General features: G+C 38.1%; 1 protein-coding gene across 5 annotated transcripts in view; it reads left to right on the forward strand.

Annotated features, from left to right (window-relative positions):
• The window catches only part of MED13L (mediator complex subunit 13L), a 304813-nt gene that overhangs the window by 176825 nt on the left and 112491 nt on the right, over positions 1–15497 (forward strand). The window lies entirely within an intron of this gene.

Here is a 15497-nt window from a genome sequence, read left to right on the forward strand (position 1 = left end):
AAAATAGATTTTGTATAATAAGATGAAATACTTTGATGCAGGAGAATATGTTTTAGCACTTTAAAACTTCCCTGCCCCCTCTTTCCTCAACATCACCCCCTCCCCTGCCCTCTTTTCACTTCTCCTGGCTCTTCCAGACCTCCTCTTTCCTGTACTTTCCTTGTGATGTTTCCATCTAGAGACAAACAGACGAAAAGGCAGGGAAAGGAATCCCTCATGAAGAGGATAAACAGACGTGTGAACAAGTGCTTACAATGTGAAAGATAAAGGGAATCTCTTCCTAGTGTCCCGAAAAATATGATCATTGGTGATGATTTTTTTCGATTTTTCTCATAACTTTAGGTGGTGCCTTTTGCCACGTGTCTTGATAATGAGGGCTGTCTGATGGGAAACCCGTAAAAGCATATTAATGAAACAGTTTGGACTTATCTAAACATGTATAATGGTTTTGCAGCCTTTTTTTGACCCATAAAATATGTAGTCATTTTCTGTTGGTTTTATCTGATGGGGGAGATAGCAGAAGATACTGTGTATTTTGTCATTTGAATGTATTTGAGAATTGTATGCAAGGTGAGAAGAGGGATGTGGTTAGAGTCTTGAGTGTAGGCGTTCATGGGTGGCTAGAGAAGGAAGAATGTGTGTATGGAGACTAAGAAAGATAAATGAGAAGTGGGAGCCAGGATGGTTGGTGTCACCAAAACCATGGATTTTTAAAGTTTCATGATGAATCAATCAGCTGTGTCTGCCACACAGGCCATGTAAAATACATTCTAAGAGGACTATTAGATTTGGCTTTCAGCGGTGGGGGGGATTTGAGGTTGCAGTAGCTTGAGGTATAAATGGGGGTTGAAATGAAGACCCCGAATGTAGGGTTCTTGCTACATTTGTTACAAGTCATCGCAAAGGAAAAACTCCTGCACCTAGGAAGGGAAGAGAGAAGCATTTAAAGAGGGCCTGTGATAAAACTGCGTTGTGCTGTCTGTGGTTTTAACAAGTGTCTCATGTACCACTGCACTCGGTTTTGTTCACAAGCATTATGCACAGAGGAATGTGAAATCGAAAGACCAGTTCAACCAGAGGTGACGATAGTTAACTATATACCGTCTAGGTAGCTCTTTCACTTTTTTTCCCTCTCTTTCCGTTTTCCTTCATAACCAAAACAGAGTTACCACCACTTCTAATTTTTTATTTGTTTTATTGGTGTTCTAAAAAGAATACAGTAAAAAACTTACACTTTCAACATCAGTAATTGTCATAGTTTAAAAAAGAAGTTTCAATATGTACTTTCAAGAAAGAAGATTTTATATGTACCTTGTTTTTTAATGTACTAGAGAGGTTGGAATAATATCATTGCTATAATTCCCTTTTTAATTCCTGCCAGTGGATTGAAACTAAGCTGGAAACAAAGCTCTCTTTGTTTAGTAGGCCATCCAGAAATAAGGATGATCTTCCATTAATTATTTGTCCTTGCAGGACTTATTTTCAGCATTGTTTTTTTTTCCAAAATGTCTTTCAGTTTTCAGATTCTCTGATTTTAGGAAAACTGTAGAATCTAGGCATGCCCCGGATCAGTCAGTTTGTTTATGTTGCCTGCCTATCTAGCTACATATCTGTCTTTCCTTCTTTCTTTCCCTGTGTGTATATGTGCATGTATATGTGTGTATGTACCTGTGTATATGTATTTATCTTTCCTTCTTCCTTTCCTGGATGTGCTTGGTTTCAGTGACTCCTTTATTTATCAACCCAAGGGATTTGATATTACTCTTTCAATGTGTCTGCAAGTTTTAAAGGATGTGTTTTGGAGGGAGGGTTTTTGTTAACTTCAGTAATGATGTTCAAAATCAGATTAGGAAGAGGGGAGAAGAAATTTTCAGTACCAAGTGGGAGTTAATTTGAGGTTTTTTTTGTTTTATCATACAGCTGACCACCTCTTTTGCCTTTGCTTAAGATGTCCTAGCTAAATGCCACTTGCTTTGTTGGAAAAAAAGTCAACTGAGGGGTCAGGACATAAATGAATGGAGGTTCAAATGATTACCCTTTTGGTAGCATGAAGGATGTATGCTTAATGTACTCATATCTCTGGTTTCGTTTAGGATATTTATATTAAGTTTCTTCATGTCAGCTTCAGCGAATCTAAGCATTATGGAAGTATATTGTGGTACATCAAATAGCTAATTCCCCGAGATTAAAGTGATTATTTTGGAAATAGGCTGCATTTTAAGATGAATGCTTATATATCTCCTGCTTTGTAAAATACCCTAGGTTACTTTTTTTTTTTTTAATTCTTTTTTTTAACATTTATTTATTTTTGAGACAGAGAGAGACAGAGCATGAACGGGGGAGGGGCAGAGAGAGAGGGAGACACAGAATCGGAAGCAGGCTCCAGGCTCAGAGCCATCAGCCCAGAGCCTGACGCGGGGCTCGAACTCACGGACCGCGAGATCGTGACCTGAGCCGAAGTCGGACGCTCAACTGACTGAGCCACCCAGGCGCCCCAACCCTAGGTTACTTTTGCTGAAGTTTCTTAGAGTTTAGAAAAAATGTAAAATGTATGTGCCTGGGAGGTCATTTCCACTCATAATTAATTTCTCATAGCGTATTGATAGCATGTGGGAAACTTTTATGGCAAGTTAAAAACAGACATGTCTAAGGGAAATGGCTGCTCTTGTTTTATTATATTACTATTTTTAAAAATGTACACATCTATATATGTTTTTATTTATGAAATGGGACTTTTAGGCTGTCTATGAAGGACGTGGGGGGATGTTTCTTAATTTTAAGTTGGAAAATTTCAGCCACACCAAGTATAAATTAGTTCTATAGAATGGCTCAAAAATATGAGCATCCCAATGATTATTTATAATTTCTTGTTACAGTCTACCATATATCTCTGCTACGTATATTATTCTAAAAAGTATAATAACCATTGGTTTTTCTAATGTCAAATTATTTAGAAGATCTCATGCTTTTTACCTCCATTTAGTTTTTAATATAATTATAGTCAAGATTTAGTGAAAATCGTTGCATCATGGGCACAAGACAGATTCTGAAAGAAGCCCTAAGAGTAAAAATAATTGGCTAATGTATATTTTATTTTTGGTATGGTAATTTTCAGTCCTTCAATTTCATTCGGCTCTGTTTTATTTCCATTTTTCAGCTGAGATTTCCTATATTTTAAATTCACTGTGAGGACATTTCCCTTTATGTCCCTAAGCATAATTACAATAATTGCTTTAAAATCTTTGGTACTAAATAAAATATCTAGATTATCTCCATCGGTTTTATCTATTCATTATGGGTTAGATTTTGCTGTTTCTTCATCTCTTGAATAATTTTGAATTATATTTTGGGCATTGTAAGTAATGTAGAGATTCTGGATTCTGTTTTCTTTCTCTAAAGAATGTTCATTTTGTTTACTATTTTGTTTTAAAACAGTAAACTTTAGCTCAACTCAGACTCCAATCTCTTGTCTCACCTTTGGTGGGTAGCAGTTGAAATCTTTTTACTTCTTTTAGTGTAGGGTTTCTCACTTCTGCATTGCTGACATTCTGGGCTGGACGATTGTTGTGGATACTGTTCGGTGCCTGGTAGGACGCCCAGCAGTATCCCTTGCCTCTACCTGTACAATGCCCATAGTGCCTTCCTCCTCCAGAGGAAGATGCCACCAGATAAATGGCCAGCTGTCTCCCAAGAGGCCTAATTGCCCCAATTGAGAAGCCACTGTTCTGGTGTTAGCTAGGCAAAGTCTGACCTGTGCACCTAATTCAGGGGGTCCACCAGAGATTCGGTCAGAGTTTTGACTCTGTCTTCTTCCCAGGATTTCCTTTCTCATTTTCTAGCTGCTTGGGTCTCTTTGAACTCAGTCCTCTGGTTCTTCGAGCCAGTAAGACTGGAAGTGGAGTTTGTAGACAGTGTTAGCCACTCCATGTGGTTCAGTCTGCCGAAAGGGGAAAGTCACTTGCTACCATTCCTTCTTGTCAAGTGTAGACTCTTGCCCCCTCTCTAAGTTCGTAGCTCCATTTAGTAGCTTTTTTTATCTAGTAACATTTATTTTTAGCAGATTTTAATATTTTCTTCATAATTCTGGTTGTTAGTTTTTGGATGGAGAGATGTGTTGGTTTGGGAGGAGCTTTGTTACTGCCCAGAGTGGAACCTAATGAGTATTTAGGGCATAAAACTTCACCATCTTTTGTCACCCAGCTCTTATTTGCGCTTGACTTAGGTTTGCATTGTCTGTCTATTAAAATTGGATGGCTTAGCATCTGGTGCTAAATCACTTTGTGGGAGACGTTGATTTTAATATGTTACTTAATTGACTAATGAAATGTCACCTATTTTCTCAGTGATTCCAATGTTTGTGTGTTGTAAATTGTTCCCAATTTATTAATTAATGGCTTTGTGTTTTATACTGTTTTAAAAGTACTAATGTTTGTAGTCTCTTCCCTCAAATTTATAAACACTGAACATCTTCTTAAAAATGTAAAGGCATGAAAGGTCTTTATTATTTCTTTTCTCAGTTGACATTTATGTTGAAGCCTTGTCCAAAATCAGTTTTAAAACTTGACAGAAATGGGGTGCCCGGGTGGCTCAGTCAGTTAAGCATCCAACTCTTGATTTTGGCTCAGGTCATGATCCCACAGTTAATGAGATCGAGCCCGACTTTGGGCTCTGCACTGATAGCGTGCAGCCTGCTTGGGATTCTCTCCCTCTCTCTCTCTCTGCCCTTCTCCGTCTTCACATGCACACTTTCTCTCTCTCTCTCTCTCTCTCTCTCTCTCTCTCTCTCTCAAAATAAATACATAAACTTAAAAAAAAAAAAAACTTTACAGAAATGTTCCTAAACTGTCCTTGTTAATTTCCTTTAGGGAATGAGGTAGGATGAGATGAGACAGGAAAGTAAGAGGAGGAAAGGACCAGGAAATTACCAGATTAAAGAAAGTCCAAATGTGTCTTTTCTTTGAAAGGTGAGCTGAGGGTTCTCAGTAAAATGTGACGATGACATATGTGCAATATGTTGGCAGCAAGGGGAAAAAGCATCACAGATTAAAATTGGATTACGGACGTCTCTCCACTTTTAGACAAGAATGTTCACTTCTTCAAAGAAGGTTAAGAATACTGCTTGAAAATGTTGCTTTTGATTGATTTTATGTAATTTTCTTCCTAACATTTTCCCTTCATCAGTTCAATGAAATGTAACTAAAAATGTTAATGAAGATTATATAAACAAATTTCACTCTCCTTAAAGTGACTGGGCCTAGGTTTGCACGTGCGCGTGCACACACACACACACGCACATCCCAGTTTTGTTTGTTTTGTTTTGGTAGAATGGAGATTGTGCGTAAGATGGTTTAGGGCTGAGTAAAGTAACATGAAGTGGCTGTCAAGAACCTGACTTGTGGCTGCTGTTGTAATGGTGGTTGGCCGCCACTCATGGTGGAAGGGGTGGGAGTAATTACTTAGAGAAAAACTAAGGATAATTACAAGTTTTTATGTTTCTGGTAGTTTCTTGTACTAGCAGAAGATTGCTATCCAAATATTTTTTATTTAAAAATTTTTTTTTAAGTTTATTTTGAAAGAGAATGCAAGTGGGGGAGGGGCAGAGACAGTGTGTGTGTGTGTGTGTGTGTGTGTGTGTGTGTGTGTGTGTGTGAGAGAGAGAGAGAGAGAGAGAGAGAGAGAGAGAGAGAGAGAGAGAGAGAATTCCAAGCAGGCTCTGCATTGTCAGTATGGAGCCTGATGCCAGGCTCTAATTCACAAACTGCAAGATCATGACCTGAGCCCAAGTCAGAAGCTTCACTGGATGAGCCACCCAAATATTTTTTATATAGGTGATTTGCATTAAATGAATTAAGTATTCCTACTATAAATCTTTTTATATAATGGCCATATGCTCTATAAGAAATGGCATATCGTATATTGATTCTACCCCTAAAATATTGATAGGAGCTATTTTCTGTTTTTAAAGAACTTTTTTTACTGCATATTTTAAGATCTGATTGAAATCATCTTCATTCTGGTATGAGTTTTGAAATATACTTATTTGCATTGTAGTTCTCTTGCCAATTTTTTATATGAAGGAATCAAAGGGAAAAAATGGAGAGTATATAATGTATTTTATAGCCCTTTGGCTTACCTCTGGTATATTTGGAGTGTTCAAGAATATTATAAAAACAAAGCTTTTATTAAGTGTGGTTCTTAGAAAGTATTAAATGTGTATCTAAGAACCCATCAGTCGAATGTGATGATATATACTTCATTTAGGGTTTTATTAATAGTTGTGTAAGGCTAGGGGTGCCTGGGTGGCTCAGTTGGTTGAGCCTCTGACTTCGGCTCAGGTCATGATCTCTTGGTCTGTGGGTTTGAGCCCCACGTCGGGCTCTGTGCTGACAGCTCAGATCCTGAAGCCCACTTCAGATTCTGTGTCTCCCTCTCTCTCTGCTCCTCCCCCGCTCACGCTCTGTCTCTCAAAAATGAATAAACATTTAAAAAAAAAGTTGTGTAACGTTGAAGTATTATAGCTTAATATTTAAGACTAAAGAGTTTGGAAAGCTCTGGGTGCTGAGATGCAGGACCAACTTACATCCTGTGGAGCCTCCTTCCTGTCGTGATGTTTGGTCTGTCATAGTCTTCTGACTTTCTCCTGGTTCCCATCACTTCTGTTAAGACTGCTCTTGGTGGGTGAAGTGCTCTCCCCCCATAAGAGCACCATGTGGTGTCAGCTGTGTTTTGGATGTTACCCACACTTTATCTGGCATCCCTGCTCTCCAGTAGAAGCCTTTCTGTCCAGCCAGGGTTGCCTTTCACAATCTCTACCATTGTCTAAACTCCTTTTCTCTTTGTGCAGGTTCTTTTTTTTCCCCAACCTTTCGGGCTCTCCTGGCATCTCAACATTAACTTTGATCTTTCTTCTTTGAGCTGCTCCCCTGAGGCAACTTTCCTAGCTGTTCCCCACCCCCACCCCCACCCCCCGCCCCCCGCCCTTGGCATTTTACCTGTAAATTTATCAAGAGTATGGTTTTACTTCTTACTTATTTTTGTCGTTTATTTTAAAAACTTTATTCCTGTCTTGAATTTGTTCTAAGGAAGATGAGAATTTAGTCTGCATTTTTTTCTTTTTCCATTCCCGCATCATTCCATCCTTGACTTTTTAGAACAGAATCATACTTATTTTGGTGTCTAGTATTCATCGTTCTCCCTCTTTTATTCTACTCCACATCTATTACAATTTCTAGTACAAAGAGTATTACAGGTTTGGTTGAACTGAATGGAACATACTTCTTTTGTTGTAAATCTGTTTATTTTGCCCTAGGATCAAAGTGGAAAATGAGGTCTTAAAAGTCATCTAACATAAAATGTTGGGTTATGTCATTAAAGCAAAAAGATTTTCTTTACCATTCTTAAGAGATGATTGTTTAAAATATTGTGTTTTTATAAATGTTCTTATAATAATTGGTTTTATGTGAGTTTTTCCTCAGTATTATTTATTATTGAATAGTTTGCTCAAATTTCAAGTTTGAACATTTGGGCTGTTCATGATGGTTGTTTCAGTTCAGGTATTTCCTCGTGAAAAGCCTGTGTTACTCTGTTGGATATTGTCCTCCATTGGTGCTTTATGAATTGCAGTTTTTATTAGTAGAAGCAGCTTTAACACATCTTGAGATTTTAACATGCCTCATAGAAAGGCGGACACCTTTCTAATTGGTTGTACACAGAAGAGCCTAGAAGGAACATTGTGGGCAACATTTGAAGTATTTTTACGTACTACTGAAATTGACCAGTATAATTTATAGAGTGTTACCTGGTACCTAGCATGTAAGAAAGCAAAGAAACACATTACTATGTATAATTGAAGACAGTTGGTTAAAGTTTTCTGTCACTGAGATTTAAAAAAAAAAGAAAAAGAAAAAAGACTGTAGAAAGTAAGTTTCACTGAGAGAAAATTGTAATATTAGCAGAATTTTAAGCTTTGTTTCAGTGGCCTTAAAAGCACTCCATCAGTTTTAACGTAGCCTGCCACCTCCCATCCTTTGTTTCTTTTGTTTGTTTTATTTCTTTTTGAGAGAGAGACAGACACACAAAACATGAGTAGGGGAGGGGCAGAGAGAAAGGGAGACAGAATCCGAAACAGGCTCCATCCAGGCTCTGAACTGTCAGCACAGAGCCCGACGTGGGTCTCGAACCCATGAACCGCAAGATCATGACCTGAGCCGAAGTCAGATGCTCAACCAACTGAGCCACCCAGATGCCCCCATCCTTTATTTCTTATTTATAATTTTATAATCCAGAATTTAAGCTTTATATCAGATTATGGTTCAAATCTCTGAAATAAATACAACTTTCTTTTGCTGACGATTTGTTGTGTCCTTGAATAAGTAACCTTTCTAGGCATTAATTTCATTAATGAAAAGAAACGTTACCCTCATTTGGAGTTCCTTACAGAAAGAGTAAGATATTGTGGTATCCCTTAAACATCCACTATGTGAAAACAGAAAAATTGGGATTATGTGCTTTTATTTTTCCACTTTAACTCCTCAGCCCTCTGTTTACCCAGGCTCTTAAAAACTTAAAATACTGGCTTGGAACCCTGATTATGATCATGTATTTAATTGAATACGTACTATCTTACGTTATTCCTTGATCATTTTAAGCATGTTTTGTGTGTTCAGAAAGATAAGTTACTAAAGCACATTTCTGTAATAGTCGCGAGGCCTCCTCTTTTCCCCATTCCTTAGAAACACATGGTGCTAAAAGTACCTAGAAATGACTCAATAAAATACTTGTTGAGTACATTTCAAACCAGAGGATTCTTCCATTGGAGGATACTGCTGGTACCTTTGCTGCTCAGTGTATGAAGTGCAGTACAGGGCATGTTCTGTAGATGTTGTATTACAGAGAATTGTGTATTTGTGCTTTGATTTTCTGTAAACTAAACTTTCCAAAATTCAAAGGTCTTTTGATTCTTCCAAGTACACCATGAAGAAGCCTTCAGTTGGGTTGTCGGTACCTTGTGTAGCTTACCTCTTTGAGGGTGAACGCAGTAACTCCTTTGAACAAGTCAGAGATTTTCAGAACCAGCCAAAGTTGTGGAGGCATCAAGTTGGAGCTGAGGCTGGGGTAACAGTAGATAGCGTGAGGCGGACGAGCAGGGGCCTGTTGTTCTTACCTGCAGTGTACGTGTGAAGCATTGTAAATCTTGAGCTCAGGAATTAGAATTTTTTGGACATGTGATTGTTTCAAGAAAGTAACGCACATACACGTTATTACAAGTGTAACTGATGGAACTGAATCTCTCACCCAGTACACTGCTCCTTTGGAAATAAATGACAGAAATTTAGGCCTTTATTATTACTCCCATTCTAATCGTGCTCTTAATGTACACAGTCAGAATGGTCCACTCATTATCTGTGTTTTGTTTCTAAACTCTGAGAAGAGTAAGAATAAAGGTAATAACAATGATATCTTCTTAATACGGGTTGTTTTGAGGATTGAAGGAGAAATAGTGTAAGTAGTGGAATGAAACTAGACAAAGAAATCATTAAAGCCTGTTCTGTAAATTTCTTCCTAGCTTATCATGGCACTTCATATGCTATTTATTGTATTATATATGAAACTGATCAATTTTTCAAAATTAAATGATTCTAATTCAGGAATAGCATTGTGTATTATTTTATTTTTCCTCTTTCACATCATGTGACATTGTTTACAAACAGTAAAGTTGATATTTTAAATAAAACATGGATTAAAAGTGCATGATTGAACTTCCTTAAAATTCACCCCCTTTCCATCCAGTATTTTCATAGGTTTGGTTTTGGTCTCAGGTGCACGTGTAGTCCTTAGACTGTTAAGCTTGACTATAAGCATGGTAGTTTATTTTTGGTATTTTACATATAAATGGGAGTAGTTAAACCAGTTGTCTTCAGTATTAAGATGCGATAACTTTGGGGAGAAGAAGGAGGTAGCAGAGATGAAAAGCGACACGGAGAGAAATGGATCCAGCAGTCACAATTATTGGATGAGGAAAGAAGGAGGCTCCTTACAAACCACCAATACTTCCAGAAGCTTCTTCTCATTTGGATCTTCTCATTTGGCATCTTTCAACACATCTATTGATGCATTTGCTTTTTACTTTGCTTTTTTTCCTACCTTTCCTCATAAAGGTTCCAAAAAGGCGGGCGGGGGACGGGAGGGAGTTTTCCCTATTTTTTCCTTTTTAAACACATTGATCACTTCTGTAGCTTGAAGTGAAAACAGGGATCTAGATAAAAACATTTGACATGGAGTGAAAAATAATAGAAAAAAATAAGTGGGAGGTTGAGGGTAAAATTGTTATCTGTATTTTTACTTTACTGGCGTAGTCTGGCACTAAAAGTTAACTAATAAGACAGTTGTGGTCATCTGTTCTTTTGTCCTTAGCCCTCTATTTAATGAATAATACTAAAATGTTTCCTTGGAGGGAACTTAATTCCATCTTACTCATTCACTTTTTAAACTTTTATTAATACTGCCTTTTTGAAGAATGTGCTCATAAATCATCCCAAACATTAAAAAAAAAAACCCTCTTGTATATTTTACTGCTTTCAAAAGGATTAAATGTATTTATTAAAAATTGGGAGATGCAGAAAACCACATCGGATTTTAAGACAGTTAAATTGTATTTGAACACATAGGTATGTCCTTTATTTGAATATGAGAGTCTACGTATAGAGGCTTTTTTGATACTTTACGTATTCCTATAGAAACATCCTTCCATAGTACTTGATGACTAGTTATTAAAGCCTTTAAAATTTAGCTTTTTAAAAATAGAGCTATTTCTAGAGATGCTGGAAAAAGACAACTTCAGCATATTAAAATAAAATTTACAAAAAGGTAAAATTGGGACTCTAATGCAAATATAAAATGAACAAATGCCAAACATTTTAATCAACATGTTAGTGAAGGAACACATAAGATGTTAAACCGGTTCAAAGAGCATTTGAGTAGCTAGGTTTTTATAGAAAATTAATAAGTATTTCTGTAACTACAACTTAGTACCTTTCTGACCAAATAATGCACATAAGTGAAAAGAAGAAAGTTTATCCTTAAATAACCACAACTGCTTATTAATAGGATGTGTATGCCTTTTGGACACTGAATAACTTCAAATCTTGCAATCGGATTGGACACCACTACTGATTTTACTTTATATTGCAGTCACCACTGAAAAAGCACTTTCACTAAGATCTGACTTTATTGTAGGGAATGCAGTACAGTCTGCTGTTGAAACTGTGGACCACCTCGATCTAGGAGTTTGCATAGGCTCTGACAGATGTTGCTTTGTTTCCTCCCTGCCAATTTAAAAGTATCTTGCCACACCCTTGTGACTTTGCTAGTGTTCTGGTGTGCTTTCTACACAGTTGGGGCACCACAGCACTAGGTAATCCTTTGATGGTCATTTCTTGTATACGATGTTGAAAGGACAGGCTGTTTTCCCTTGGCCTTATGTCCAAGTTTTGAATGAAATTTCTGAAGTACCCTGGGGAGCTTCTAATTAGAATTGTCAAATTTCTCTGCCTGCCGGCTGGTGGTGGTATCATTGATTATCCGGGTAGGCTCTCTACTTTGGGTTTATCCAACCCTGCCCAGTGCATAGACTGTTCTGGTAGGCCAGTTAATCTTGCCGCTGTGATGCATCAGGGCTATAGTATAGCAGATTCTCGAACTTTTTAGTCTCAAAACACCTATAAACATTGAGCACCCAACAGAGCTTTTATTTATATGGGTAATACTTATCAATGTTTATTCTAGAGAAGTAAAACTGAGAAAAGGTAAAGTATTTATGACTTATAAAAACAATGAATTCGTTATATGTTAACATAAATAACCCCTTTTTAACCAAAATGACAATTTTCTAAAAAGAAAAAATATTTGGTCGGAAGAATGGTACTGTTTTTTGTGAATCTCTTTTGTGTCTGGCTTAAGGGTAAATAGATGTATTCTTGTGTCTGCTTCTGCATGTAGTCTCTTGTGACATCCTGTAGCCTCTGGAAAACTCCATATTGTGCTTGGAGAACATAAGTGTGAAAAAAATAAATAATGTCTTTATGCTCTTCTGAAAATAGTTTTGACTTGCTGCCTGCTCGGAGTGGAGCTTCAATGTAGATGTGGTTTGTTCTTATTTTACTCTTAGGCAGAGACAGGTAGACTTTTTCTGAGAAGGGCCAGATAGTAAACATCTCCAGCTTTGCAGGGCACACGGTCTCTGTCAAAACCAGTCAAGTCTGACATTATCCTGTGAAAGCAGCCACGTATATAGTGTGTAAGGAAATGGGCATAGATTGTTCCAGTAAAACTTTATTTACAAAAAACAGGTGACAGGGGCACCTGGGTGTCTCAGTCGGTTAAGCGTTCGACTTCAGGTCAGATCATGATCTCGTGGTTTGTGCGTTGGAGCCCCATGTCGGGCTCTGTGCTGACAGCTCAGAGCCTGCTTCAGATCCTCTGTCTCCCTCTATCTATCTCTGCCCCTCCCCTGCTCACACACACTCACTCTCGCTGAAAATAAAAAAAGTGAGAGGATGGAAATGGTTTTGGGCCTAACCTTGCTGTCCAGATAGGTTAAGTGATTAGCTGAGAGCCACACAGCTAGACAGCGGAGGATTTAAATCCAGGCGCTTCTCTTTTTATAGCTGCTATTTCTCTCAGTTCTTCGTGCTATCTTCACTAATAAGGTTAATGGTTACACATATAATGCCAAGTGACTATTGTTTAAAAGTAAACTTTTAAGATAAAAATTCATTTAACTACAAACTTGTATAGGGGCTAGCATTTAGAGTCTCCCTATTTACCCAAGAAGTGGTATGAGTCTTTAGTATAATAAATCATATGCACACAGATCATTTTAATTCTTGTGTTAATTCACTATGGTGTACATATCTGAATATGTTTTCAACAGACAAAGTGTTCAAGGAATTCTTTATCCTATTTAACTTATTATTTGGAGTGATAAATACATATATAAAATTTAAACAGCACAAAAAGATGTAGGTAACAAAGTAAGTCTCTTCCCACTCACACTACCCCAGTCAGCCAGTTTCTCTCCTTCTTTTAATTAAATCCTATTGCCAGTGTCTTTTGATCTTTCCAGAGATTAGTTTATGCAGAGCTACACAAGTGTGTATGTATGTGTTTCCCTTTTCTCTACAGCTACTATGCCAGACAGTACACTGACTCTACCCATTGTTCCGTTGCTTTATTTTACTAGATGTAGTTAACAGATTGTAACGATATGTTGATGATCAGTTCAAGTATATGCATATAGGACTATTAACTGTTTAAAAGCAAAAATATGCTTCATATTCACTCTCAGTATTTGTTCAGTCAGATTTACTATTCGTTATTTCAGAATAATCAGAAATACTAATTTATTTTCTTTGTTACTTATACTCTATGAGTAGCTTTCTGTTAGTAGTTTAAAAAAAAAAAAAAGTCTTGCTTTGGCATTTGGTGGACATGAGTAAGGTAACTTGATAGGGGCTCCTGGGTGGCTCAGTCAGCTAAGCATCTGACCCTTGATTTTGGTTCAGGTCATGACCTCATGTTTTGTGAATTCAAGCCCCGCATCAGCTCTGTGCTGACAGTGCGGAGCCTGCTTGGGATTCTCTCCCTCCCTCTCTCTCTGCCCCTCTCCTGCTTGTGTGCTCCCCCCCTCCACCCTCCTCCCCCTCCCTCTCCCCCTCTTCCCCTCTCCCAGTATAAATACTAAAAAAATTACATATATAATAACGTGACAAAATTCTGCTAACGTAGTATTATCAGGGAAGCAAGACAACACTTGAAGGAGTAAGGATATGTCACTGTATACAGTTATGGTCTCGGGTTGTGAACTAGGCAGTAAAGGTGAGAATTGGGAGATGCTGATCCTTTCCTCTAGTGATGAGGAAACGTTCATGAAGTTAAATGGGTTTTGACAGGTGGGAAGTTTGGATGTCTTGGTAGAGTCATGGAGAGGAAAAGGCAACAGCAGACATAGCATGAGGGTGTCTCAAGGAAAGGTTTGGTTGAGTAGAGAGGAGAGGGTGTGCTTAGCAGTGATAGAAGATGGGAAGAATGAACCTCTAATAGGAGGACCCCTCACGTGATCACAGAGTTTTATGAAATATTTTATGTCCACTTCTCTTTGCGTGGGCCCAAGGTGTGTAAAAGACACCGAGGTGGTTCGTAAGATCTGTATGTGACTGATGTCCTGTGCTTGTGCTAAGAGTCACCTGAAGACTGTCCAGATGTTCACTTGTGGTGGGGAGCGGCCACCAGTAAAGGTTGCTCACAGGTGGTATTCTGCCCTTGCCACAGTGATGGATGGAGGGCTTTTTTTTTAATGTTTTATTTATTTTTGAGAGAGAGCAAGAGAGAGAGCGAGCGCACAAGCAGGGGAGAGGCAGAAAGAGAAGGGGACAGAGGATCCGAAGCAGGCTCCTTGCTGATAGCGGCGAGCCCGACGCGGGTCTCAGACTCAGAAACCGCAAGATCATGACCTGAGCCGAAGTCGGACAGTCTTCCACCTGAGCCACCCAGGCGCCCCTGGATTGAGGGTTTTGTCCAGATGTTTTGGTGAATGAATGTGGCAAAGAGTGTGATCTTTGGGAATCCAAAGCATGTAGCATCAATACTGCAATTTTAGAACTATGGTAACGTTTTAAAGAAATGAAGCTTAGAGTAATTGTGATTGTTCATGAGGGTAGAAGCATAACATTGTTCTGGTAACAATTTAAAAATTACAGTAGTTGCCACTAGAAGTTAAGAATTGCAAAATTCCAAAGCCACTGATAAGTATTGTCTTGAGAGTTAAAGATTTTCGAAAGCTTAAAGAAAACCAACTCCGAAAATCAAGCTGTCTTTTGAAGGCCCTGTTCACACTTACCACTAAATAGTGGCCGTTCATATAACTTCTCCCTGTTGCTCTTGACTCCTTGCTCCTGCAGATTTTATTACCCTAGCCTGCGACTGTTTTTGGTTAGTGCCTTTGGTACGGTCTTATTTTGTCCCCTGCCAAGGATTTTAGCATTTGCAGTGTGCAGGCGCCTATGTCTCATGTTAATTTTTTTGAAGGTAGAGTGTCTATCACGTTATTGCTATTGAGAGGCACCTAAACCCGATTATAACATTAACCTGAAAATCTTCATTGTGCTCACTGTTGGCGATATAGCCTCCCTTTTTTGGGTTTAATCAGTTGGCATCTTCAAACTTTCAGGGAGGGCACAAGCCCACAGTACATAGGTTTGGATTTGTACTGAAAGTCAAATGGAAATGGTAGAATAAATAAAAAGCAGTCGCATTGGAGATGTTCAGTAGCACAACTTCAAGCTGGAAGGAAAGGAAGCTTATATTTATAAGTTAGGAATAACATTTGTTAAGATACTGTGCCAAATGCTTTACATTAATTACTTCCAGTCTTCATAACATACCTGGAATTTTGTGTTATTTTCTTTGGTTTTACAGATGAGAAAATGGAGACCTCTAGA

Source organism: Panthera uncia, assembly GCF_023721935.1.
Source record: "Panthera uncia isolate 11264 chromosome D3 unlocalized genomic scaffold, Puncia_PCG_1.0 HiC_scaffold_8, whole genome shotgun sequence".
NCBI lineage: Eukaryota > Metazoa > Chordata > Mammalia > Carnivora > Felidae > Panthera > Panthera uncia.